The sequence below is a fragment of the Hemicordylus capensis genome, chromosome 2, assembly GCF_027244095.1.
Source record: "Hemicordylus capensis ecotype Gifberg chromosome 2, rHemCap1.1.pri, whole genome shotgun sequence".
Taxonomy (NCBI): domain Eukaryota; kingdom Metazoa; phylum Chordata; class Lepidosauria; order Squamata; family Cordylidae; genus Hemicordylus; species Hemicordylus capensis.
Window position 1 is genome coordinate 147,079,258 of NC_069658.1, and position 26,091 is coordinate 147,105,348.

The window sequence follows — 26,091 nt, forward strand, 5'->3', positions numbered from 1 at the left end:
TTCATGGCAAACCAAAATGGATAATTAAAAAGAGGATTTCACACTCTCCTTACTCTCAAATGGCATTACATATGTCTTTATTTAGAACGTTTATATACCACTTTCCCAAAAACATGTCATGCAAAGCACTTTACATTAAAAAGATGAAACATAAAAACAAGAAATACAGCTGTAAGAAAAGAAAACCAACAGAGCACAAAAGACAAAAGCAGCAAAATAACATTCTATAAAAATTGCATCATAAAACAGCATGAAAAATCAATTAAAAGCTAGTCTAATCAGTTCGGTCAAGAATCCATTTGAAATACATAAATATGGGGTTCTGTCAGATTCCCTTGAGTGGGAAGTTCCAGAGATGCAGTACTAGCACTGAAGAGGCTCTGTCCCTTGATTAACCAATTTAATCTGCATTGGCAGTGCAATAGAGAGAAGAACCTGAGATGAAAGTTTTAGAGACTGGGAGAGTATGATGTTCCAGAGGGCCAACCTTTTACAGGCTCAGCTTCCTTGTGAGGAGGAAGTATGGGAAGCCTGTCATCTGTCTTTATAAACCCATTCATCTACAAATACACCTGCTGAGCAAGAACCTTCTTCCTGACGTGGGTACAGCAGTTGCTTCAGCCCACATGGTGGTAGGGTTGTCAGCCCTTCAAGACTAGCCTGGAGCCTTCAGAAACTAGGGATGTGCACAGAACTGATTCGGCACTCCTTTTCTGGAGAACTGAACTGGTTCGAAGTGCTAGTGTTTGAGCCACTTTAGAGGCCAGGGGAGTTAATTTAAGGAGCAGGGAGGGTGCCTCCTACCTGCCCATCCCTGGCCCCCTGCTTTCTCCCCACCAGTGCTCTCCCAAAAAGCATGAGCACGGGGCTGCAGCTTTCCTCCTTACAGCCCCATTCAGTGTCTCCACACAAATGGCTGACAGGCATGTGCATGTGTGCCGTGGGCATGTGCATTGGCCATTTGCCTGGTAGTCACACTGAAGGGGGCTGCAAGCAGGAATGCTTCAGCCCTGTGCTCATGCTTTTTGGGAGCATGCCAGCAGGGGAGGGGGGAGTGGTGAGGCAGAGATGGGCAGGTAGGAGTCCCTGCCCCTTAAAGTAACCTCCCGCCCTCCCAGGAGTGCAACCAGCCTCAATCTCCAAGCAGTTATTGAAAGCAATCCTAGATATTTTAATAGCTTGATACTGTGAAAAAATATAACACACACATACCCCTACCTTCTGGTATAGCCCCAGTGAGATTCTGCAGTCCTACACTGTGGCTTAATTTCCCAAAGCACACTTCAGCCCCTCCCATAATGTGCTTCAGCTCACAATCTGGGAAGTGCTGGCCTCGGCATTGGTATTAGTAGGGTATATGCAGGCCAAATCACCCTTTAAACTAGAGAACTGTTATCTTCAAGTGGTACCTTTCCTTCAATGAAATAAAAGTCCCAACTCCCAAGTGCTAGATGGCTGCACAATGCACCAAGGAAACTCAAAGGAGCCAAGCTTTAATTTGCATGCTATATTACAGCATATCTGCCCTGAATACACCCACACAACCACCCGCAGTTGAGTAAGAAAGGTGCCATGTGCACCCCCTCAGAAGAGAGAGTCACAGGAAAGGAAGGGGTGGGACCATAATCTACACATGCCTCTTTGAAATGTTTGGCAACATCCTTTGCTGAAGGAGGTGAGGAATGGTGATCATTTTCTGACCTCATCACTGAATGAACCTCTTCTAGGGCAAGTTTAGTAGTCTCCTTTCCTGACACTGTTAATCATACCTGACAGGTTAATTTCCAGGCGATGACAGACTGCAACACAAGCTGAGCTCCCTTGGAATATGAGTTGGCTTCAAGTTCAGATAGTAATTTAGACTCCCCCACCCGCTGTTTCAATGCATGCTTATCTAAGCTAACTCGTATTTAGCCCACTTCTATGCCCAACGCCAGGAGAGAAACACAACACACAACTGTTGGGACTGGAGTCAGGATCAGCAGAGCAGTAGGGGATTTCACAACTGCTTCCTCTCCCATGTGAAAATAACTGATTGAGGACCTAAAGCTATCAGAGCTCTCTTGCAAGGTTAGTGCTGTCAAACACAGAATGTCTTTTCAGTCCAAAAAACTCAGACACAGAGTCAAGAAACCACATGCATGATGGGAGTTAGCCTCCATCATTTTGAAGCGAGAGCATCACGTCCACAGCATCTGCTAGGCCTCCCATTCACTAATCCCCTAATCCTGTCTAGCACAGGAGAAACTGACACTTGTACCTCACCTATCCTATAGAGATGGTAACTGAAAACCCTTTGAACTACAGACAGGTGTCAGTCCCACAGTCACCTCTACTCACCTTGGCATCTCCCTTCCTTATTGGCTGGGGAGCTGTCAACCTGAGCCCTCATGTCCTACTTCTGATTGGTGGAAGGGGCTCACTCCCTTCCAGGTGTTTTGCCAAAGAAACTCTTTTAAAAGTTGTGTCGTCGGTCAGCTATTTTCCATCTACTGGCTGGACCATTCTTCATCAAGATATGTAAGTGCTTTGCTTTACACTTTAGAATGTGTTAGGAGTTAGAAATGACTTTTGCTTTATTTTCCCAGTGCCTACCTGCTCCCCTTCCCCGCCTTGGTGCCTATAGATTGATAAAGTCGTCTTTTAGAGAGAACGATTTCACCCCTTGTGTACACCAACACTTCTCAGAGACTCTAGAGTTGCGGCTCCACATGAGCTGACCGCTTGGTTGAGCTGCTTAAAGGGACACTTAACTCAAGGGGTGAACTAAGCTTGGCTCCCACTCTGTGGAGACAGAGGGGATCCTCCAAAGAATGGTTCAGACCCGAACTTGAGTTCTCTCTGGAAGAAGAGAGAGGTGGTAGCGACTAACAGACATGACACTGGAACAGGGGTGAATGGGTTACACTACCCTAACTCCAATGGGTTCCTTTACACATGGCTTTGCTGAGCAGAGTCTTTAGGGCCAAAATACTCGTAACAGTCAGATGCATGTCATACCACCCTGATACAAAACTCAAAAGCTGGTTGAGATTGGGGAAGAAGTAGGGAAAATCTTCCCCATGCACAACAGTAGTAGTAAGTTTATTACGGTCTTCAGACCAGCTTAACATTTAAAATAATACATTTATAATGTATAAAATATTCAAGTTGCTAATACAGACTTTATGAAGTTTGGATGCAACAAAACAAAACTTGCCTACATTAACAGAAGTAACAGATTTAAAATTTGACAGCAAGAAATCCAAATAAAATTGATCCATATGGCCAGGATGATCCACATGCACTGATCCCTGACTCCAGATTGCCAACAAGCAGTTCTCCCTCCAGTGGTTGGAGCTTTAAAGGTGGAAAATGGCTGTGAAGACACCATACCCCCATCAGTTTGTGAGATTCGTGACTGGGGCAGGGGGCCATTCTCTGCTTGCAACAGAGGTCATTTATTACCCTGCCCTGGCTCCACCTCCCTCAACACAGTGTACATCAGGCCTGCTCAACTTAGGCCCTCCAGCTGTTTTTGGACTACAACTCCCATAATTCCCAGCCACAGCAGCCAATAGCCAGGAATTATGGGAATTGTAGGCCAACATCTGCAGGAGGGCCGAAGTTGAGCAGGCCTGGTGTACATACACAAATATAGTCCTTGGCTTATATAATAAATGCTATGTGGCATGAATACAGTGCTTTAGAGTTTCAGCACTCTTACATATTTAATCATACTTTAGGGTTGCAAGGGACCTTGGAGACCTTCTAATCCAACCTCCTGCTCAGAGCAGGAAACTGCTACCACAACCCTGAAAGCTGGCCATCCAGCCTTCAGTGGAAGACTTCTAGCAAAGGAGAATCCATCGCGGCACAAAGCAGACTGTTCCAGGGTTTCCACAGTTCTTACAGTTAGGAAACTCCTTCTAATGCCTTACCTGAGGGTGTTTTTAGGCAGAAGACATTTTGCACATCTGTGGGTTTTCACATTGAAGCACATGCTAAAGAGAAGTTAAATTTTCACGTGTGGCAGCTATCATGTTTAATTTTTGGAAAGGTAAAGTGTGCCGTCAAGTCAGTGTCAACTCCTGGCAACCACAGAGCCCTGTGGTTTTTCTTTGGTAGAATACAGGAGGGTTTTACCATTGCCATCTCCCATGCAGTATGAGATGATGCCTTCCAGCATCTTCCCATACCACTGCTGCCCGCTATAGGTGTTTCCCATAGTCTGGGAAACATACCAGCGGGAATTCAAACCGGCAACCTCTGGCTTGCTAGTCAAGTCATTTCCCCACTGCGCCATTAGGTGGCTTTTATTTTTTGTATTTATTTCATTATTTTTTCATATGCATTAGGAGGGAGGATGTTGTCAGTTGATTGTCTATTCTTTCCCCTGTCCTTCCCACTCTCCCCATCTCCCCAATTACCATCTAGATTTAAAAAAAAAAAAAAAGAGTTCTGTTGTTGTGCAGTTCCAGTTTTCTGCAGTGTATCCATGCCCCCTTCTGCAGAATCTTCTCTGACTCCTGTGGAGCTTGGAATGATGTAAGGATGTTGCTTAAGCACAATTCACTGGTTAGAAGTGCCTCAGTATTCAGAAAACAAAAGGAACAATTGTTTGATGTGATTTTAAGTGTCTCCTCCTTATCTGGTAATTCTTGCTAATAGTTAATCAATCACTTCCTAAAATAGTTTCCTCTCACTGCAACCTGGCCCTTTAATTACAGCAGTCTAATACATACATTCAGGGGAGTAAGCCCCATTGAACCCAGAGGCTCAGATCTGGATTACCAAAGAAGACACGGAATGGAGAGCTGTGCACCCACTTCAGTAGCCTTCCCTACTAAGTCTGTGCCAGTACACAGTGGGGAGGATGAATTTTGGGGTTCCAAAATTCTACATTCCCCTCAGATCACCCTGTAACTGGCAGAAATATGTTCCTGAAGGTCAAACAGCCCTCGGGGACATTCTTCTGTGTGTCACAGTCAGAGCACTTCTAAGGGAAGGAACGATGAGGGGAGTCAAATGTCACCCATTGCTCTTTCCCCTGGAAGCACTCTGTGACATATAGAAGTACGTTCATGAGGACTGCACTCAGAGGCAAATTTCTACCAGTTACAGGGTGATCTGAGGAGAAGGTAGGAACCCCAAAATTTGCCTCCCCACAGCACGCTGGGTAATATGCAACTAGTTCAGGTCCACCAAAATGAGCACGCAGATCTCATTACATGCCCGCTTCAGTAGTCCGAATCTGAGCCAGAGGGACTTAGTACCAGATAAACATGCATAGATTGTGCTGTTGGGTCTAGCATTTCCCCCACTCTTAAATGTTATGCTTAATTTGCACACTCGTGCTGTTTCAATTACTGGGAATGGAGAGAATAATGAATCATAGAATGCTTATACCTTTTTTTGTTCTTGTCAAAATGGGACAAAGTGGACCGTTCTGAAGCCATGATCTTCCTCCATCTCCAAATCCAGACAAAAGCTCCAGTGGTTTTGGTGAAGGCATACTTTCAATTTTTGAGGTTTGATGGACAGCTGTCAAAATCTGAATGGAGCATTGCTTTTCAATGTGAAAACCACTAAAGTCTATAACGTTTTTGTTTCTTGTCAGGATGGGATGAACATTGTGTGCATGAATGACGCTTCTGAGGCCATCATGCCCACCAAATTGGTCCACCAACCTTGCAGAAGGTAGAAGGAACAGTTGAACTAAACCCCACCAGATAATGATCTGTCCATGACAAGGAATTTATCTCAGGCTCCCTGTCAGAGTCCTGTTGCTGTGCTCCGTCCACCAGAGCAGTCCAAAGGAGAGCAGTGGTCCAATTTCTATATGCTCAGGGGCTGCCAACTTACCTCAGAGCATCCCACACGGCCCTCCAGTGGGCCCGTGCAGCCCCCTCTGGCACCCCTGGCCATCCAACATGCTGTTGGCTGTGACTGGTGAGGTCTCGCAATACCCAGGATTTGGCTCGCGAGATCCCATAACGAACCCTCGCAATACTAAGAAGTCTCGCAAGTGTTCTGACAGGATGGAGGGTCCCATGAGATTTCAACTGTATATAAGGAAGAGCTGGCCGATGAGCTGCCAGACTGGTGAGAGCTGCCTGAGGAAAGGAGCTTGAGGAACCAGAGGCACGGGGACAAGGGCTGCAGTACGGGGACAAGGGCTGCAGCGTGGTGTAGTGGTTAGAGTACTGGACTAGGACCAGGAAGACCCGAGTTCAAATCCCCATTCAGCCATGAAACTAGCTGGGTGACTTTGAGCCAGTCACTTCTCTCTCAGCCTAGCCTACTTCACGGGGTTGTTGTGAAAGAGAAACTCAAGTGTGTAGTACACCACTGTGGGCTCCTTGGAGGAAGAGCGGGATATAAATGTAATAATAATAATAATAATAATAATAATAATTAGAAGAAGAAGAAGAAGAGAAGAAGAAGAAGAAATAGAAAACATCACAAAATGCAAAGATCTACAAATTGAAATTGAAAGGCTGTGGCAGAAAAAGACCCAAATAATACCAGTGGTAATTGGCGCCCTGGGTGCAGTCCCAAAAGACCTTGAAGAGCACCTCAACACCATAGGGGCCACAGAAATCACCATCAGCCAATTACAAAAAGCAGCTTTACTGGGAACAGCCTATATTCTGTGATGATATCTATAACAACAGCAACAACATTGACAATAAAATTCTGGCATCCCAGGTCCTTGGGAAGGACTCGATGTCTGGATAAAACAAACCAGTCAATAACACCTGTCTGACTGTGTAAATAAATAATAATAAAGTACCAGGCGTCCTGTGGAAGTAACAGATGCCCCTTGCACAGAGGAGAGAACCCCATAGCCCTATCTCTGAGGCCAGACTCCCGACCCCCTCGCGGCTGGCACCGCAGGGACCCCACACTCCCCCACCTTCAGATCATTTATTCCTTGGTCAGCAAAAACCAGCTCCAGAGTATTTCCTGCCCTTTGGTAGGGCCCTATAGCAATTGAGATGGACCCACAATTGCCATGGAGGCCATGAAATCCGGAGCCACTCCTACAAAGGGAGCCTCAGCATGGACGTTGAAGTCCCCCAAGACAAGAAGCTTGGGGGAACTCAAAGCCACCTCTGAGACCACCCATGCCAGCTCAGGTAGGGAGACTGAAGTGCAGTGGGGTGGTCAGTACATCAACAGAATTCCCAGACTATCTCAGAGACCCACCCTCGAGGACAAACATTCGAAGTTCACAGATTGCCTAACCGGGCACCTGAAAAGGGGAAAGGTCTCACAACAGATTAGCACAATGTCCCCTCCGCAGTCCTCAAGATGGGGCTGCTGCAAGATCAGAAAACCTGGGAGACGGAGCTGAGAGAGACCAACTCCACTCAGCTCATCCAACCAGGTCTCCGCCACACATACAAAGTCAGGATGCTCATCCATAACCAAATTGTGGATGAGAGATGTTTTGGCATTTACTGCCCTGGCATTCAACAGCAGTACCCTAATCCTAGAGAGGGTGTTTCCAGAGCTCCCTGGGGCTGAGGGGTTGGGAGAAGAGCTGGAAAAAGAACCCCATGTAACAGCTTGTCCAACTCCCAGCACCCTATTTCCCCGCTGCCTGCTACCCATGAAATCACATTCACCACCCCGCAGGCAATCTCCACCCTTCTGCTCTCCCAGACACATCTCCCCAGCCCAACCACCCCCAGCTCCTCTGTTTCAATAACACCAGGCCAACAACTTCCTCATTCATGCATAAGAGCTCTGTGTTGCACTTTTTTTTAACGGGCGACCCGTGCTAACTCTTTATTGAAAGCTAACTCTTGCTCACTCATTATTGAAAGCAAGGAATATTCCTTTTCTTATTTCTGCTTCTGAGGCCCCCATCTGCTCACCTCAAGGCTGAGAGCCGAAAGGACGAGAGCCATTGTGCTCTTGCCCTTTGGCTCGTGCCTCTGGTGCAGCCTGTTCTTAAGTAGTAGTCACCTGGAGGGGGTGGAGCAGAAACAAACATTCAGGGCCATGTCCAACAGAACTCTCTTCTTTCTATGCAGGACGCAGACAACATTGTAAAGACATCCCGTAAAATAAGCCGTGATCATCAGTGTTTATGAGAGCTTTATCCACATGTTATGTTCAACACATGTATAATCTATGCACAGTGTATGCATGTACAGATCTGCATTCATGTACAGTCCTTCACACATTATGCTCCATGCACATATAGTACTCACCACCTGAGGCCACTACTTCACTTTACCTTATGGGGGGCCACCTCTGAAAAGAGAACATGTGAGGTGGTGCCCTGAAGCATCCCAGTGATGCTCTCAGATACCACTTTGTGTGCTCCAGGTTTCAGTATTGTCAATGGGTGGTGCTTTCATCATCCACCAACCATATCAGATGTTATTGGGGCATGTGAGACTGATACCTGCCTGGAACATTGTAGGAAATTGCCTCCCATGCTCTAAGCTTCTGGCGTGACAAACAGGTGATGAATCTTCCACCCACTGGTCACATCAAATGCAAACAGAACATTTTAGAATGGGCCAGTATTCACAATGGTGGTGGGTTCTGCTCCAAATATGTGTCAGTACCCACTGACATCCAAAGTTCTTCCTAGATTCCAGCTGGGGTCGAATTTGGGGACATCCTTAGTGCAATAACACTAATGATCATCCCAAGCAATTGCTAAGCTTTGTGCTAGCAGCAAGTTTTAAAAATCATTGGTCTTCCTTCCTCTTAAGGAACTACAATTCCCAGGATTCCCTGGCAAGAGAAAATGACTGTTACACTAATTCAGAACTGTGGTGTAGAGATTATCAGTGTCTTTCCTGTTTTGATAGAGAGTTTTCAGCCTCTTGTCCTTTGGAGAGAACATCCCATGTGTCACATATCTCATTCATTAAAACTTCTGTATATTTCCTGGTTTTGTTTTCTTAAGGTCATCTTGCCTGCTAATGCAATTCTTGAAATTACCCTTTCTCTCCTTAGTCATCTCCAATTATGTATCATTAGAGTTGCTCCCACCCACCCACCCTTAAAAAAAAAAATTCTGGTGCAAATAAACAATTTACAATATCTGGGAATTTCAAACTCTTTTTCCCAGCTGCCCATCCTCTTTTGTGTGAAATCATGCGCCCTAGAAATTGAATGCCAAGATAACATCCTGGGGTTTTCCCTAATGTAAATCAAGCTGTCAGGCTCTGGGCTGGGCCTTTTCGCCACGGCAATTCAGGTCAGAATTCCAATGTACAACATGCACTCCAAATTGCAGTGCAATAGAGAAGTGGGTTCAGAAGTTCAAAGTGCAACCGAGAGGACACAAGATGACAGGGCAGAGCCACCAAAGGGAAGTCAGAAGTTGGTAGAGCAGGACACAACTGCTGGATGAAGACATTACTACTACTACTACTACTACTACTACTGCTACTACAGATATTTATATACCGCTGTTCAACAAAATTCTCAAAGCGGTTTACACACAAAAATAAAACATACATAAATAAGATGGCTCCCTGTCCCCAAAGGGCTCACAATCTAAAAAGAAACATAAGACAGACACCAGCAACAGCCACTGGAGGGATGCTGTGCTGGGGATAGATAGGGCCAGTTGCTCTCCCCCGGCGAAATCTTAGAGACGGTCGGTGCCAGTACTGCGTACCAGAGTGTACTGTCAATTTTTATTTTATTTTTTTAAAGCCCTGGTTATAAGAATGTTTTCTTTCTTTCTGTTTTCAATAAGGTGAAGGATGAATGTACAAATGGATAAACATACATTTGCCATGCTAAAAGAATGCAGAGGGCAAATATCCTGCCTGAAACATGTGACTATACTGACTGCTGGCCACTGCATCAATGGTTGGCATCATGGCATGTTAGAATCTACATAGTTTATGCAACTCATGATGGCTGAAGGAAGCTGGACTTAAGTGAAGAACTCACAATGGCCTGGTTCAGACATCACGGGAAGCTTAAGCTCCTCTAGGAGAAAAGAAAACTTCCTAGGAAAAAGGATGGGTTTGGGCTCACAGGAGCATTCATTTATTGAATTAATGCATGTATTGTGGCACGGCACACAAAAACCACAATAAATACATTGACACCTGTAGAAGCTTCTATCCAGTATGAATATTAGCTTCAGGGGTGCAATTTTCAGTGGAAGTGCAGTGAGGTAGGAAACCATAACCCTAACCCTCCCTCACACCACAGGCCTGAGCCTGATCTTTCTTCCCCTCCCAACAGCAAATTCTCACAGCAAACAAACTAATTTTGGCTATCCACATCATGAACAAGAACCTTGAGCTCTCAGCCCCATGCTGATGAATCTGAACACTCCAAATTCAGAAATTAGCCCAATGTTATGATTAAATTATATAAATGGGGTGTTTTCCCCCCTGACAAAAGAAGAGGTTGGGTTAGCATGCTAATGAATACAAACTGCAGAGAAACAAAACAATCCATTTCCATTAGTAATACTTGTCAGTGAGAATGTATTTTATGCCATGAGAATGATGATAAATTGCATTATTATTGTGCTGCTCACCACAGAATGCCACTTTCTCTTCACATCACATAGCTACAAAGGCAATCCTTCCAAGGTATCACAGTTAATATCACACTGTTGTTCCCTGGCTGCAGTGCAATGTGGCTGGAATGCGTACTCACATAAGTACGTGCATTGGGGTGCCATAAAATTATCTTAGATATCTTAGAGAGCGCCTTCTTCTGCATGATCCCCACCGCACATTAAGGTCATCTGAGCAGGTCCGTCGCGTTACCACTGGTTCATCTGGTGGCAACTCAAAGGTGGGCCTTCTCTATAACTGTTCCGGGCCTGTGGAATGCACTCCCGGCAGAAATCCGCAATTTGAGTTCATTACTGGCTTTCAGGAGAGCCCTTAAAACCTGTCTGCTTGGCCTGGCCTTCCAGGGTTTTTAAATGGTTGCCAGCTGTTTTAATTGTTGTAAATGTTCGGCCTGATTCTCCAGGTTTTTAAACTGTTTGGATGTTTTAACTGTTAATTAGTTTTATGCTTTTTTATGGATGTGGTTAATTGTTTTTAATTGTTTTTATTTTGATGTAAACTGCCTTGAGCCATTTTTGGAAGGACGGTATATAAATTGAATTAAATAAATAAAATAAAATAAATAAATTTTTAAAAATGGGGGAAGGGATAGGGAGGAGCTTGCAAGGGATAGGGAGGGGCTTGCAAGCCTCCTTCCTGAAGCTAGGAAGGCTTCAGGCCTTGTCATGTTCCGCAGAGGGAGGACGCTTAGAAGGGTGAGGTTGGGGAGACCTCAGAGCCTTGTCATCTTATTAGTATTCTTAAGAACATTTTTAATGAAATTCACAAAGCAGTCTATATAGCAAAAAAAAGAATGAGCAAAGGATTGAGAAAATGGTTCCCTATTCCAAAAGGGCTCACGATCTAAACAGAAACACAAGAGAGGCACCAGCAACAGCTACTGCTATCCTGCTGTGCTGCTGGAATGGGGCCAGTTGCTCTCCCCAAGGGTAGCCTTAGAGTATTTGGCACCCTCGGTGAAGTTTGCATTTGGTGCCTCCCGAGCTGAGAAGTGTGAAGCCCCAGCAAGAACCTGAGCCTCACAGGCTCCCCATTCGCAGGGCTGAACTGCCAACCCACACAGATGACCAGGGAATGACTAGCCCACGCTGGCTCGAAGAGACAGTGGGAGAAAGTTCCCATTCTGTTATGGGGGCAAGACTTGAACACTTCAGAGATGAAAAGATGTTGCTGTTAATCTGGAAATCCAGTCAGAGCCCATTTCTTTTTTGGAAATGAATGCTGAGTCAAGGAATTTATATTCAGGAGAGGGAGTGCATTATGAGACTACTTGTTTATTGGGGACTGAGGTGCAATGGGCAAAGAAGAGAGTGTGTTTGGGGTGCATAATGTGCCTAAGCCCTTTGGGGAACAGGGTACCATATTACATCTTACATTCTTAATCCAATGTGCAGTATTGTGCAGTGCAATGCAAGAGGGGGAGAAAGAATAATTGGCAGTGCTGTATTCTGGTACTGTCTATGCATCTCCCAAGAACTGGTGCCTTAGGCAACTGCCTAGATCTGCATAGTGGACAGTCTCATCCCGGCTTTCTCCCTGCTAAATATAAGAGACCCACCATTATAAAGGTCCCTCTATGCCCAGTGAGCAGAGGTTCATGTTCTCAATTATTTCCTCAGGAGCATGAGAAGACCCAGAGCTCAGAACAGACCTGAACATAAAATTTGGGTCTTCTCCAAATTGAGTCCAAACGAGCTCATTTTAGTAGAGGCCATTATGAATCAAGCTCAAGGAAAGCTTGCCTATCACTTGTATAAGGTTTTCCACATACCCTTTTGGAAAATGTGCTCAGTTATTCCATTCTGAAAATAAGACATTACACCTTATAACATTACTAGCTGGGCAGAACATCTGCACCTCCAGTTTCCTGCAGCTGTTTTCTCTCTCTCCCTCACCCGCCCAGTCCCACTGCCCCCCACCAGTGCTTATGTACCTGGCTGGTTGTCCTCCCTCCAGCTGCCTCCACCAGCCAGCCCACCACCTCCCACCAGCTGCTGCCTCTGCTGGCCGGTCGGCTGGCCCACCACTTCCTCCCACCAGCCGGCCCATCACTTCCCCCAGCCGGCTGGCCAGCCCGCCACTTCCTCCCACCTCCTTTGGCCCACTGACGGCCGCCATCGCTGTTTTCTCCTTCGTCCCCATCACTATCTGGGCAGCTGCTTGCGAACTCTCTCAAGAGATGCCACACATGGGATTAGCGATGGGTATGCCTTAGATAAATATACAGGTGAAACTCAGAAAATTAGAATATCGTACAAAAGTCCATTAATTTCAGTAATGCAAATTAAAAGGTGAAACTGATATATGAGACAGACACATTACATGCAAAGCGAGATAAGTCAAGCCTTAATTTGTTATAATTGTGATGATCATGGCGTACAGCTCATGAAAACCCCAAATCCACAATCTCAGAAAATTAGAATATTACATGGAACCAAGAAGACAAGGATTGAAGAATAGAACAATATCGGACCTCTGAAAAGTATAAGCATGCATATGTATTCAGTACTTGGTTTGGGCCCCTTTTGCAGCAATTACTGCCTCAATGCGGCGTGGCATGGATGCTATCAGCCTGTGGCACTGATGAGGTATTATGGAAGACCAGGATGCTTCATTAGTGGCCTCCAGCTCTTCTGCATTGTTTGGTCTCATGTCTCTCATCCTTCTCTTGGCAATGCCCCATAGATTCTCTATGGGGTCAGGTCAGGCGAGTTTGCTGGCCAATCAAGCACAGTATACTGTATACTTTTCAGAGGTCCGATATTGTTCTTTTCTTCAATCCTTGTCTTCTTGGTTCCATGTAATATTCTAATTTTCTGAGATTGTGGATTTGGGGTTTTCATGAGCTGTACGCCATGATCATCACAATTATAACAAATTAAGGCTTGACTTATCTCGCTTTGCATGTAATGCGTCTGTCTCATATATCAGTTTCACCTTTTAATTTGCATTACTGGAATTAATGGACTTTTACACTATATTCTAATTTTCCGAGTTTCACCTGTATATAAAGAAGATTTTAATAACTGTTAATGTAGTACATGATCTTTAATGCTCATTTTGTGCCCTAGTACAGGTTATGCCTGAGTCAGGTACCCCATCACTCAACTCTAGGACTGATTATACAAATATGAATTCGATGAATATTTGTATAACAATTTTCAACAGAAGTTCCCAAAATGATTTACATAGATATAAACAATCAAACAATTAAAATAAAATAAAATAAAATAAAATAAAATAAAATAAAATGTCATCCTGTCCCCAAAGGGCTCACCATCTAAAAAAGAAACATAAGATAGACACCAGCAACGGCCATTGGGGGATGTGCTGAGGATGGATAGGGCCAATTGTTCTTCCCCGGCTAAATAAAGAGAATCATCACTTTTAAAAGGAGCCTCTTTGCCCAGTTAGCAGGGACTGATACACAGAGGAATACCATACCATACAACCTTATGGCTGCTTTTCAGTGACATGGTAAGGTAAGAATAATTGACATTGTTCACAGGAAAGTTTTTCCTGGAACTGGGGAGTTGCTGGGGGGTAAGGCAGGATCAGTCCTACCTTCCTCCACATGACTGCTGCTACTGCACCACTCACTCACCATGTTCCCACACAAGCGCTGCTGCAGAGAGAGAGAGAGAGAGAGAGAGAGAGAGAGAGAGAGAGAAAGGGAGGTGGGGTGGGGGGAAGGATGCCCAGCCACCAGGAATCCCACAATGCACTGTATTGCACACACAGTACATTGTAGAAATTCCAGAGCTGGGCACTCTTTCCCCCATCTCTATGGTAGCAATAGCTGATGGTACCCCTTGCTCCCACATGACTGGGCAATGGGGTAGGAGGGCATGTATGCACCCTTCTACGTCACTTTTAACCCAGGTTAAAAAAACTCAGGCTACCTAGCAGAGGAGCACTGGGATCGGGATCAATCCCAGCGGTTCTCATAACCAGGTCTACCTGGGTAGGGCTGTGCTAGCCCGGTAGATCTGGTCATGTGAATGACTGGTATCTCTATATACTGTGAAGCACAGCATACCTAAGAAAAACCACAAGCTTTGATCTGATGAATGAATTGTATGAATCCCCCTAAGAATAAATTAGTTAAGTTAGTTTTTTAAAATTCTGAAGCTTACACTGGAAAGATGTTACACTTAAAAACCCCCCACAACCCTGACGTTTAATGGACTAACATTTTGCTGTGCATTAAAATGCCAAAGGCAAGAAAACTCTAATAATAGTATCCCAGCTGAAAGAATTAATCAGTCAGAGGAAAAGGTGTTGCCAATTTTTTTTTTTTTTTTGTACAGGATTCTCTAAAGGTTTCCTAAACTAGAATACTTTGTGAAGTCAATCTTCAAAGATGCTAGAACTCAGAATACATCAGCTCTGCAATTTGAGATGAATGCCCAAGTAAGTATGTGAGAAACAATGGCTGATATCCTGACTCAAGTACTCAGTGGAAATCCCAGTGAAATTAATAGGATAGGTTAGTCATGACAAACTTGTCCTATTAATTTCATTGGGACTTCCACTGAGTAACTGAGTCAGAATCATAGCCACTTTTCAGGGCTGATCCAAGGGTTTTGGGCACCCTAGGCAAAATATGGCTTTGGTCCATCTGTCTGTTCCCTCTCATTTGATACAGAGAAAAATGAGGTCTAAAATGAATCTTTACATGTATTTACTTGGCATTCAAAATGAACAACCTATATATTTATTTCTCCTAGGCGTACCCGTCGCTAATCCCGTGTGGCAGCTCTCGCAAGAAGCTGCCAGACTAGCGATGGATAGGTGGGGAAACGGCCACCGGGATGAGGAGGCAGTGGCAGCAGGCTGGCCCAGCTGTTAGGATGAGGCAGTGGCTGGGCCACCAGGAAGAGGTGGTGGGCCCGGACACCAGGATGAGGAGGCAGTGGTTTGACCTGGCCCGGCTGCTGGGATCAGGAGGCGGCAGCAGGAGGAGGAGACGGGCCGGCTTGAAAGCCGGCTAGATACCGTGGCTGGGCAGGAGGGGGTAGACGTGGTCCAGGCGGTCCGTCAGAGGCGCAGATGCTCTGGGCCCGGCCCAGGTAGTATAAAAATAAAAAGGTTATTGATCCCAATTATACTGCATAAAATAAACCAGCCGGTAGCTGACACTTTGAAGAAATTTTCTGCTGTAATTGTTAATTTTTAACACCTCTCATGGAGACAATTGGTTCTCCTGGGGTGCCATTGTTGCTCAATCACAGCAGCCGCTCATGCCACAAGCAAGCAACATTTCCTAGAATGTTTGGTACTGTTCTTTGGCTAGTTATACAGAGATGATATCACTGCAGGCACAGTAACTCACCAGGAAGAGTTTCCATAGGTAGAGAGCAACACGCTCTATTGTCTTGTGACCAGCTGACTGGCAGGTTCTCTCTCTCGTGCATATGCAGGCATCCAGCAAGCACAGGCTTCCAGCACTGGGCGTCCGTCCGTTGCTGCACAGCTACTGGCTACTGGCAAGCTCTCATTTGTGCATGAGAGCCCCCTTCCCAGCCAGCATCAGCAGTTTCTCACTGCACAGCCACTGGCTAACCGGTGAGCTCTTGTGCATGTATGAGAGTAACCCCTCACTGCCAGCTGGCATAGAAAAAGAATTACCCGCAGGACAACAAACAAATGAATATTTATATACTGCTTTTCGACAAAAGTTCCCAAAGTGGTTTACATAAAGAAAACAATAATAAATTAATAAGTTGGGTCCCTGTCCCCAGAAAGCCCACAGTCTAAAAAGAAACATAAAGTAGACACCAGCAGCAACCACTGGAGGTATGCTGTGCTGGGGGCCAGATAGAGCCAGTTGCTCTCCCCCTGCTAAATAGACGAGAGTCACCGCTTTAAAAGGTAAGGCACCTCTTTGCTCAGTTAGCAGGGGGCTTTCTATCTATTGAAACCTTTCCTGGTTAATTATGGCACCTGCAGTGACATCATCTCAGCATAGAACTCGCATCAGTCTGTATGTGAGAGTGTGATTCCAAGCAACAAAGTGTGACAAAAGTATGCCTTTTGCAGTGTTTCAGATAACTGAAAGAATAGCACATTGATCTACAAAAGGTTCCATCTGCAATTTTTATTTACTGAGAACATTAACTGGAGGGGGAAAATCACTTTTGTCTAATTTGGCACCCCTTAAAGCATGGCGCCCTAGACAACTGCCTAGTTCTTCAATGTGGTCAGATTAGATCTGGCCACTTCTGTTATGATATGAAGACATATCAGGTATGCTCCACAGATTGGTGGTTGTGGTTTCTTTCTCTAGCTTTTGTCTGAAATGTTGCCATTTTGAGTGTAATGAAGGGGCAAAGTGAGTGGATTTGGGAGATAAAGGGATGTGAGGTGTGGAGAAAAGAAAAAAAAGAAACTGGATGAAAAAAACAACTGAATGTTGGAATATAGTAGGGAAAGGCTTGGCAGAGAGAAGGCCTTAATAACTGCCAAGACAGTCATCATTGAGGAGGGGAAGATATTTTTATTGGGGAGAGGCATTCAGTAATATCTAAAAATCTGATTTCTGACATGCTGAAGGATAAATTGTGAAAAAGAGCAACAATGTAGGAGCCTTTGTTGTCTTTTGTCTTCTTTATAACTCATACTGCGCAATCCTAAATGTGTTTACTCAGAAAAAAGTCCCTTATCTATCTATCTATCTATCTATCTATCTATCTAAAACACTAACATTGTCCGTGGCAAATGGTGCGTGGTAAGCTCCGCCTACACAATGCTTTACATAACAGAGCAGGAGCACCGTGGTGATTGGACAGTGGGAATTCCATATGCAGGTAGGGAAGAGGAGCCTGTGATGGTTAAGGTCAGCTGGAATGCAGCTGTTACTGGTGGGAAGATTGTAGAGGAGAGAAGTGTGTGTGTGTGTGTGTGTGTATATATATATATATATATATATATATATATATATATATATATGCAGCAGGGAGGGGCGAGGGAGCAAGCAGGGAGCAGACAAGCAATGGGGAGGGGTGGGCAAGTGGCGGGGAGGAGGTGAGGGAGTGAGTGAGGGAATAGGGTGAGGGAATGAGCAAGGGGCAGGGAGGGCCGAGGGAGTGGCGGGGAGGGCCGAGGGAGCAAGTGGCGGGGAGGGGGCAAGGGAGTGAGGGAGCGAGCGAATGGTGGGGAGGGAGCGGCAGGGAGTGGGCGGCTGCAGGTGGATGGCTGACACTGAGCAATAAAGAAGGGGCTGTTGTCGGGGGAAGGAGAGCAACAAAGTCCTAGCGCACAGATGTTCTGTGCGGATTCAGCTAGTTTCTAATAATAAACTACAACAGTCTTATTAGTACAAGATGGTATCTTATTAATAATAATCTTATTAGTACAAACAGGCTCTTTCCTTTTTAAGTTAAGATTTTTGTGCCATTGACATACTAAGCTGGTACATAAGCCCTTTTAACTGTTTGTTTATAAAGTGGTTTTTGAATTCCCAGCATCCATATACATTCTCAGAAACAGTTATTCAGTTTCTCAAGGGTTAACTGCTAGTGATAAGAGTTTTTCTAGAATGACAGCCAAAACAGAATCAATACTTTTGGCTCAGCCCTACTCTGCATAGTCAGCTGACAATATCTTTTTCCTCCTCCTGGGGCAATAAGTTTAAATCCTGCTGAGACAGAAAACCAGTGTATGTTACCTTTTGCCATGTGTTCCTTTCCTTCGTGTTGTCAACTTGCCTAGTTTAGCTAGAATCTTCTGGGACTTCCTCAAAATCTCCCCCAGTTTAAAATAACCTAGATAATTTCCCGTCATCAGCAAAAATTTGTCAGCTCACTATTCATTCTCTCTAACAGGTTATTACTGTTACTGAGCATCAGCATCCCTCAATCTGATCCCACAGGCAGCTTAGCTCATTACAAGTCTCTCTCCAATCTGAGGCGCGGCCATTTTATTCCCAGACTTTCCTTTCAATCTCTTAACCAGCCTGTAATCCCTCCGAGGACTCTTAACTCCCACTCCAGAGTTACTTCATTTCCTTAATGGCCTTGTGTGAGGAACTTTATCAAAAGCCTACATAAATTCTGTCCACGAGTTCTCTTTATTCCACTACACTTAACTCTTTCAGAGGAACAGGGAACAGGCTGGGAAGAGAATGAGATTTATGTCAAAGGCCTAGTTCACACAGACAGCAGCAGAGTGGCAAGCCTGCTTCAGACTGCAGGTGACTGAATGCTCCTCCACACAGTGGGTGAGTTCCTGCACATAGAAACTAGATATCAGCAAGCAGAGTTCTAGCCTAGCTTTCTCCCTGGTTTGCTTGTTTTGACTATGCAGAAAATACATTTAGGAAAAAATAATGTGGGAAGCATTCTTATTCTTATTGAGTCTGAAGTGGTACAGCCCAGGAATAATTTTGCTACCTCATCTGCTGTTTATGCAAACTAGAACATCATTTTAAATCAATTAACTTGGCAAGAAACCTAGACTATGTCAGATGGTAACTTGTCAGGAAGTAAGAGAAAGCAGAATGATAAAAAGCCATCCCCATCCCCATGGTATAAATATTCGTGTATTTTATCTGTCCCGCTTTGGCCACTGGTCAAATAGTATTGTTTGAAGTGTCATCCTTTCCAAACCAGCCCTAAAAGAAAAACCTGTCAGAAAAGTGTGTGTGTGTAGGAGGGAGAACATGTTGGAATTTTTAATTAATTTTTCAAAGCGCCGACAAAGGAACTTGCCCACTCCAGTTACAGAGTAGAGTGCAGAGTTTTGTTGCTGCAGTTATCCAAAGAACACACATGGAGATTGTTGTACAATCTAAGCTAAATAGGTTTATTGGTGAAGTACATTTTGGATAGGAAAGACCTAGCCCTGTCTAAAGGCTACATAATGGATAGGCGGGGTGGGGGTCTTTCCATTTATTCTCCAAGAGGAAAGGAAGTGGACTGACTTCCCACAGGAAATACCTGGGAAGTCAAGGCAGGGGTCATAGAGTAGAGGTAAAGCAGGGACAGGTAAGGAGATCCTCACTAACTACCTCTACTCCCAGGGCCCCTAGTGGTCATTAGGATAGTTGGTGCAAAAGGTCGATGCACTGGAACTCCATCTCCAAAGGAAGATGCCAAGAGGCATCTTTGGAAGCGGTGACTTATATTTAGCCTGGGGAGAGCAACTGTTTCTATCCAACCCCAGCACAGCATCCTTCCAATGGTTGATGCTGGTGTCTGCCTTATGTTTCCTTTTAGATTGTGAGCCCTTTAGGGGACAGGGAACCATCTTGTTTATTTTTCTATGTAAACCTCTTTAAGAACTTTTGTTGAAAAGTGGTATACTACAAATATTTATCATCATAGTAATAGCAGATTCCGCATATTCATGTGGTTAACCAGGGGCGTAGCAAGGCTGGAGTGGGCCTAGAGACACGATTTTAAAATGGGCCCCCCATCACTGAAGCTCAGCTCATGAAGTAAAGAAATCTTAAATGAGGCTGAATAGCGCTAACAAAAAGCATAGTAAAATATAACCTATGTGCCACAATAGAACATCATCCTAAATTATTTTTTAAAATGTTTTGTAAATTGTGGATGATGCAAGTCATTTAATGGTACTAGAGAAAGACATGCTGTTCTGGTAGCTCCAGGTCTTAACACTCACATCAATTTCGGAGGATGAATACAACTGAAGGAAGCCCGGGTGGGTGCGCGTCTGGGGGAGTCAGTCATGTGACTTGCCCCAAGGCAGTGGGCCCCCATACACTGTCTCCCCTTGCCCTATTATAGTTACCCCCCTGTGGTTAACTTAACATGTTTCTTGGATTTTGTATGCAACACCTCAACCATGCCTGAGTCCATGCATTCTATATATTTGAAACTCGGTGTTATGTTGTCAATTTTGTTATAAAGCCTAACTACCCATGAAGAGGTTGTGCTGTGCAACAAAATACATTTCTGGCTATACCTGTGGTCAGATACACCTGTGGTCAAATATACATCCATTAGACTGCTGCTTATAATTGCTGCATCAAGAAGAATGGAAGTATATCTTCTGGATGCTAAGACAGCATTCCTATATGGTGACATTAAAGAGGACATCTATATGAAACAACCACCAGGTTTTGAAGGACCAGAAAAAGAAGCACTGGTCTGTAAACTTCAGGAAAGTATATATGGGTTAAAACAAGCTACCAGAGTGCAGAATGAAAAATTAAACCAACTACTTCTAAGAGAAGGATTCAAGAAAAGAAAGGCTGAAGCCTGCTTGTATACAAGGCTCAGAGATGGAAGGTGAATGTACATCCTCACATATGTAGATGACCTGAAAGTGTGCCATCAAGATAAGAGAGATCATGATGAATTAGTGAGGAGTTTAAATAAAGAACTGGAAATTAAAGATCTGGGAGAGATCTCCTATTGTCTTGGGATTCAAATAAAAAGATGAAAAGATGGAAGTTTTACCTTGAATCAAAAACAAAAAATTGCAGACTTAGTAGAGTCTTGGTAGAGTCGAGCTTCTGTCTTGGCTTGACAGAAGTAAATTAAGTAAACACCCCAATAGAAGTGGGTATTCTAAAGAAATTTGAAATATATATTTGTGGGGTGGAGGTTTTTTTTCAAATACAGAATGGGAATTGGAAAACTTGTATATATCAACTGTTTCATGACCAGACATTGCAGCAGCAGTTGGGATATTGCTCAGAATTGTGAACTCACCAAAGAAAGACTGGACTGCAGTTAAGAAGATAGGATAATATCTAAAATGAGGACAAGGAAGATAGAAAATCAGCCAGTGGGAATATATTCTTTTATGGAAGAGGAGTTATTTCATGGATGAGTAAGAAACAGTCTGTCGTTGCCCTCTCTTCAACTGAAGCCAGAGGCGCTCTTACCCCCAGACCATGGGGGCCCAGCCAGCCCATAGCCTCCAGGGTCCAGGGGGCCTCCTGCCACTGTAAGCCCCCCACCATTGCTGCGAGGCTGAACCACTGATCTAAGTATTCTAGCTGCCATGTGCACAGCCAGGGGGTGGGGGTGAGCCTGAGAAGCCCTCCCCCCATAGCGGTGGTGGTGGGTGGAGCGGGAGCAGCTGCTGGGCTGACCATCCACTCAAGGGTCACTGAGGTGGACAGTCAGCCCAGTGGCCGCACCTGCTCTGTCCACCACCATGGGGAGAGGCCTGCTCAGGTTCACCAACCACACCGGCCATGTACATGACAGCTAGAATACTTCCAAAGATCAGCGGTTCAGCCTCCCAGCGGCAAAAGCAGGGAGGCTCACGGCAGTACCCAGGTGGGGGGAGGGTCACAGCAGCGGTGGGTGGGGCCTCACGGCAGGGTGGTCCGGGCACCCAAATTACCTAGGTGCACCACTGACTGAGGCAGAGTATATATCTCTGGCCAGGGGTGCGTTTGCCCAGCTTCGGCTGGTTCACCAGTTACAGCCTTTTCTCGACTGGCAGGCCCTGGCAACAGTAACTCATGCCTTTGTTTCCTCTTGTTTGGATTACTGTAATGCACTCTACCTAGGGTTGCCTTTGAAAACGATTTGGAAGCTTCAACTAGTCCAGAATGCAGAGGCCCGCCTCCTCATGGGTGGCGGTAGATTTGATAGTGTCACATCTCTTTCATACTCTCTGCACTGGTTGCCTGTTCGCTTCCGGGTCCAATTCAAAGTGCTGATTCTCACCTACAAAACCCTTATGGGCTTAGCACCTGTATATCTCCAGGATCACCGCTCTCGGCTGGTTGTATCCCGTCCAGTGAGGTCTTCTCAGCTGGCCCTCCTTAGTGTCCCGGGCCCTGGTGTCGTGCGTGGTGCCTGGGCCCATAGGAGGGCCTTCTCTGTGGCCTCCCCTCTTCTTTGGAACACTCTCCCCCCACCCCCAGATTCGTTCAGCTCCCTCCTTAACTGCTTTTAAGGCCCTTCTTAAGACCTACCTGTTTTGCCAGGTGTTTGCCCTTTATTTTATTTTATAATATTATTTTTAATTGCAATTGGTATTATTGTTGTCTTTGGAGGAGGTGATATATAAGAAAATGTTAATGAATGAATGAATGAATGAATGAAATATCTTCAGTAGAGGCTTGCCAAGAAGTAGTATGGTGACATAAACTCCTTCTGGACTTTGAAATAGATGAACCAAGACCAATTACGATGTATGAAGATAACTAGAAATGCATCCTTCACTCCCAAAGTGACAAGACTATACAAAGAACGAAACATGTCGACAACAAGGACCACTTTGTAAGGGACTTGCAAGAGAAAACTTTAATCCATATAAAATACTGTGCATCAGAGGACATGGTAGCAGACATACCCACAAAACCTTTAACTGCAGATCAATTTCAGTATTTGCGAGAAGCAATGGGACTTGTGAACTGGAGAAGAAACAATGAGAAGGGGAATGCTGGCATTTACTGTGTAACTAAAACAGGGACGTGCCGGTTTGAAGCGCGGTTTGAGCACTTTTAGGGAAATTAGAAAGGAACTTTAAGAAAAAGGAGAGCAGGTCCTTACCTGCTCTCCACCCTCCGCCCTTCAACTTCTGTGCTATTCTTTGGACTATCAAGGCTGCACTCTCTACCAAATTTGATTTTTCACAGTATCCGGGATAACTTTATCCAAGATAAAGTTTTTTTTTTAAAGAGACCACGAAAGTGGAGCAGGCTCACTTAAAAAATAATAATAATAATAGCATTCTTAAACAGGACTGCCAATTCATGTATGATTTTTATTTTATTTATTTTTACATTTCTATACCACCTTTCGTTAAAAAAAAACCCCAAGGCGGTTTACAAAAATTAAAACATACAATAAAAGCAATAAAAACATCAAGCAATAAAAACATCAAGCTAAAAACATATAAAACAAGCATAAAAACAAGACAACAGATAACAGATAAGATGATTATTATCTTTCAAGTCACTTACATGCAAAAATGAAGTCTGCCTTACTGTACATTTCCCTGCGTGATATCCCGACATGCACCCACGGCCCCATCCCTAACAGCCATGAAACTTTCACCGTTCAGTGCAACATACCCGTTTACCTTATTTGCTGGGAAGCTGCTGGCTAACCAATAATGAGTGGGTTGTGCAACTGGTGTGGTGAACCTTTGGACAGTCACCACAAGCCAGCAAGCTGTAATTATATATTTAAATTAAATGTCATTTCCTTATCACGCCACCATGGGCAGACAGCATCTCTCTGGCGTTAGGGGTTAGTAATGCTGGAGCCGTTCACAAGCAGGCCCCATTTGTGCTCCCTGTCTCTGTCTCCCTGTTTTTGTGGCACAGAGACAGCCTGGGGAAGGCAAGCTGCTTTCCACTTTGAGATTGGCAGTAGGGTTGCTAGGTCACAACCCAGAGAACAGGCATATGACTTTAAATTCCTCAAGCGCAGTGAGAGAAGAAGAGGCAGCTGCAGGTTCTCCTGCCCTTTCCTTTCCCAGTCCTCTCCCATCTACTATAATGAACAGGACTCCAGATGTGACACACGGCAGGTGAAGGAAGTGGAGGATGACAGGGCAGGGCAAGGAGTGGATGGCAACTGCTGCCCTTGCCTCATTTCCCTGTGCACCTGGGGAATTTAAAGTTGCATGCACAATCTCTGGGTTGTGATCTGGCAACCTTATGAATAAATACAGTCAATATGCTCTCTATTTCCTACCTTTAATGTTAAGGATCCACTTGAAAGCGCTATGTAAATGGTAGCAGCCCAATCTCATTATTTATCATTATTATTATTATTTCTTGTTTACACAGTCAGACAGGTGTTATTGACTGGTTTGTTTTATCCAGACATCGAGTCCTTCCCAAAGACCTTGGATGGCTGAATTTTATTATCCATGTTGTTGCTATTGTTATAGATATCGTCGCAGAATATAAGCTGTTCCCAGTAAAGTTGCTTTTTGTAATTGGCTGATGGTGATTTCTGTGACCCCTATGGTGTTGAGGTGCTCTTCAAGTTGTTTTGGGATTGCACCCAGGGCGCCAATTACCACTGGGATTATTTTGGTCTTTTTCTGCCACAGCCTTTCAATTTCAATTTGTAGATCTTTTTATTTGGTGATTTTTTTCTATTTCTTTTTCTTCTATTCGGTTATCCCCTGGTATTGCTATGTCGATTATTTTCACTTGTTTTTCTTTCTTCTCGACTACAGTTATATCTGGTGTATTGTGTGGCAGATGTTTGTCTGTTTGTAGTCGGAAGTCCCATAATATTTTTACATCTTCATTTTCTTCAACTTTTTCAATTTTATGCTCCCACCAATGTTTGGCTACAGATAGCTTGTATTTTTTGCAGAAGTTCCAGTGTATCATCCCTGCTACCTTGTCATGCTTTTGTTTGTAGTCAGTCTGTGCGATCTTTTTACAACAGATGATTAGGTGGTCCACTGTTTCATCTGCTTCTTTACAAAGGCGGCACTTGCTGTTTGTTGTTGATTTTCTACTTTTGCTCTTGCATTTGTTCTTAGTACCCGTTCTTGTGCAGCCAGTATTAAACCTTCTGTTTCTTTCTTCAAGTTGTCATTCTTAAGCCATTGCCAAGTCTTGGTGATGTCTGATTTTCCACTTATATTGTGCAAATATTGACCGTGCAGGGGCTTATTTTTCCATTTTTCTGCTCGGTTCTTGTTCTTTCTTGTAGGCCTGCTTTGTTTCATTGGTGTTGAATAGTTTCTCATTATTGACCATTTGAAGTGCATCTTCTTCACTGTCCTTGATATATTCTGCAAGGCCTCTTTTCTCCTCCTCTACTGTTTGATGGACTTGCAGCATTCCTCTTCCACCTGAGCTGCGAGGGAGGTATAGCCTATCGACATCACTGCGGGGGTGCTGAGCATGACTGATGGTCATGATTTTCCTGGTCTTATGATCTAGCGTCTCTAGCTCTGCCTGAGTCCAGTCTATTATTCCTGCAGTGTATCTGATAACATGCATAGCCCACGTGTTTATGGCTTGTATGGTGTTCCTGCTATTGAGTTTGGACTTTAGGGTTTTTCTAACTCTCCTGATGTATTCACTTCCAATTTTCTTTTAACTTCAGTGTGTGCAATGTTATCAGCCTGGAGAATGCCCAGGTATTTGTAATGTTCTTTCTCTTCCAGGTTCTTGATGTTGCTTCCATTGGGCAGTTCTATTCCTTCTGTTTTTGTTATTTTCCCTCTGTTCATTATTAATGCAGCACACTTGTCTAGTCCAAACTCCATTGCTATATCGCTACTGAATATACGGACAGTGTTTAGCAGTGATTCGATTTCTGACTGGGATTTTCCATACAACTTCAGATCGTCCATGTACAGCAGATGGTTGATTTGACTTGATGTTTTAGATGTTTGGTATCCGAGGCCTGTTTTGTTTAGTATTTGTGAAAGTGGGGTCATGGCGATTACAAACAACAGAGGGAATAGTGAGTCCCCTTGGAAAATGCCTCTTCTAATGCTAACCTGTCCAAGTGTCTCACCATTGATTGTTAACTGTGTACTCCACATGCTCATTGCTTTTTTAAAATAAATATCTGAATGTTTTTGCTGACACCAGTTGTTTCTAAACATTTTAGTA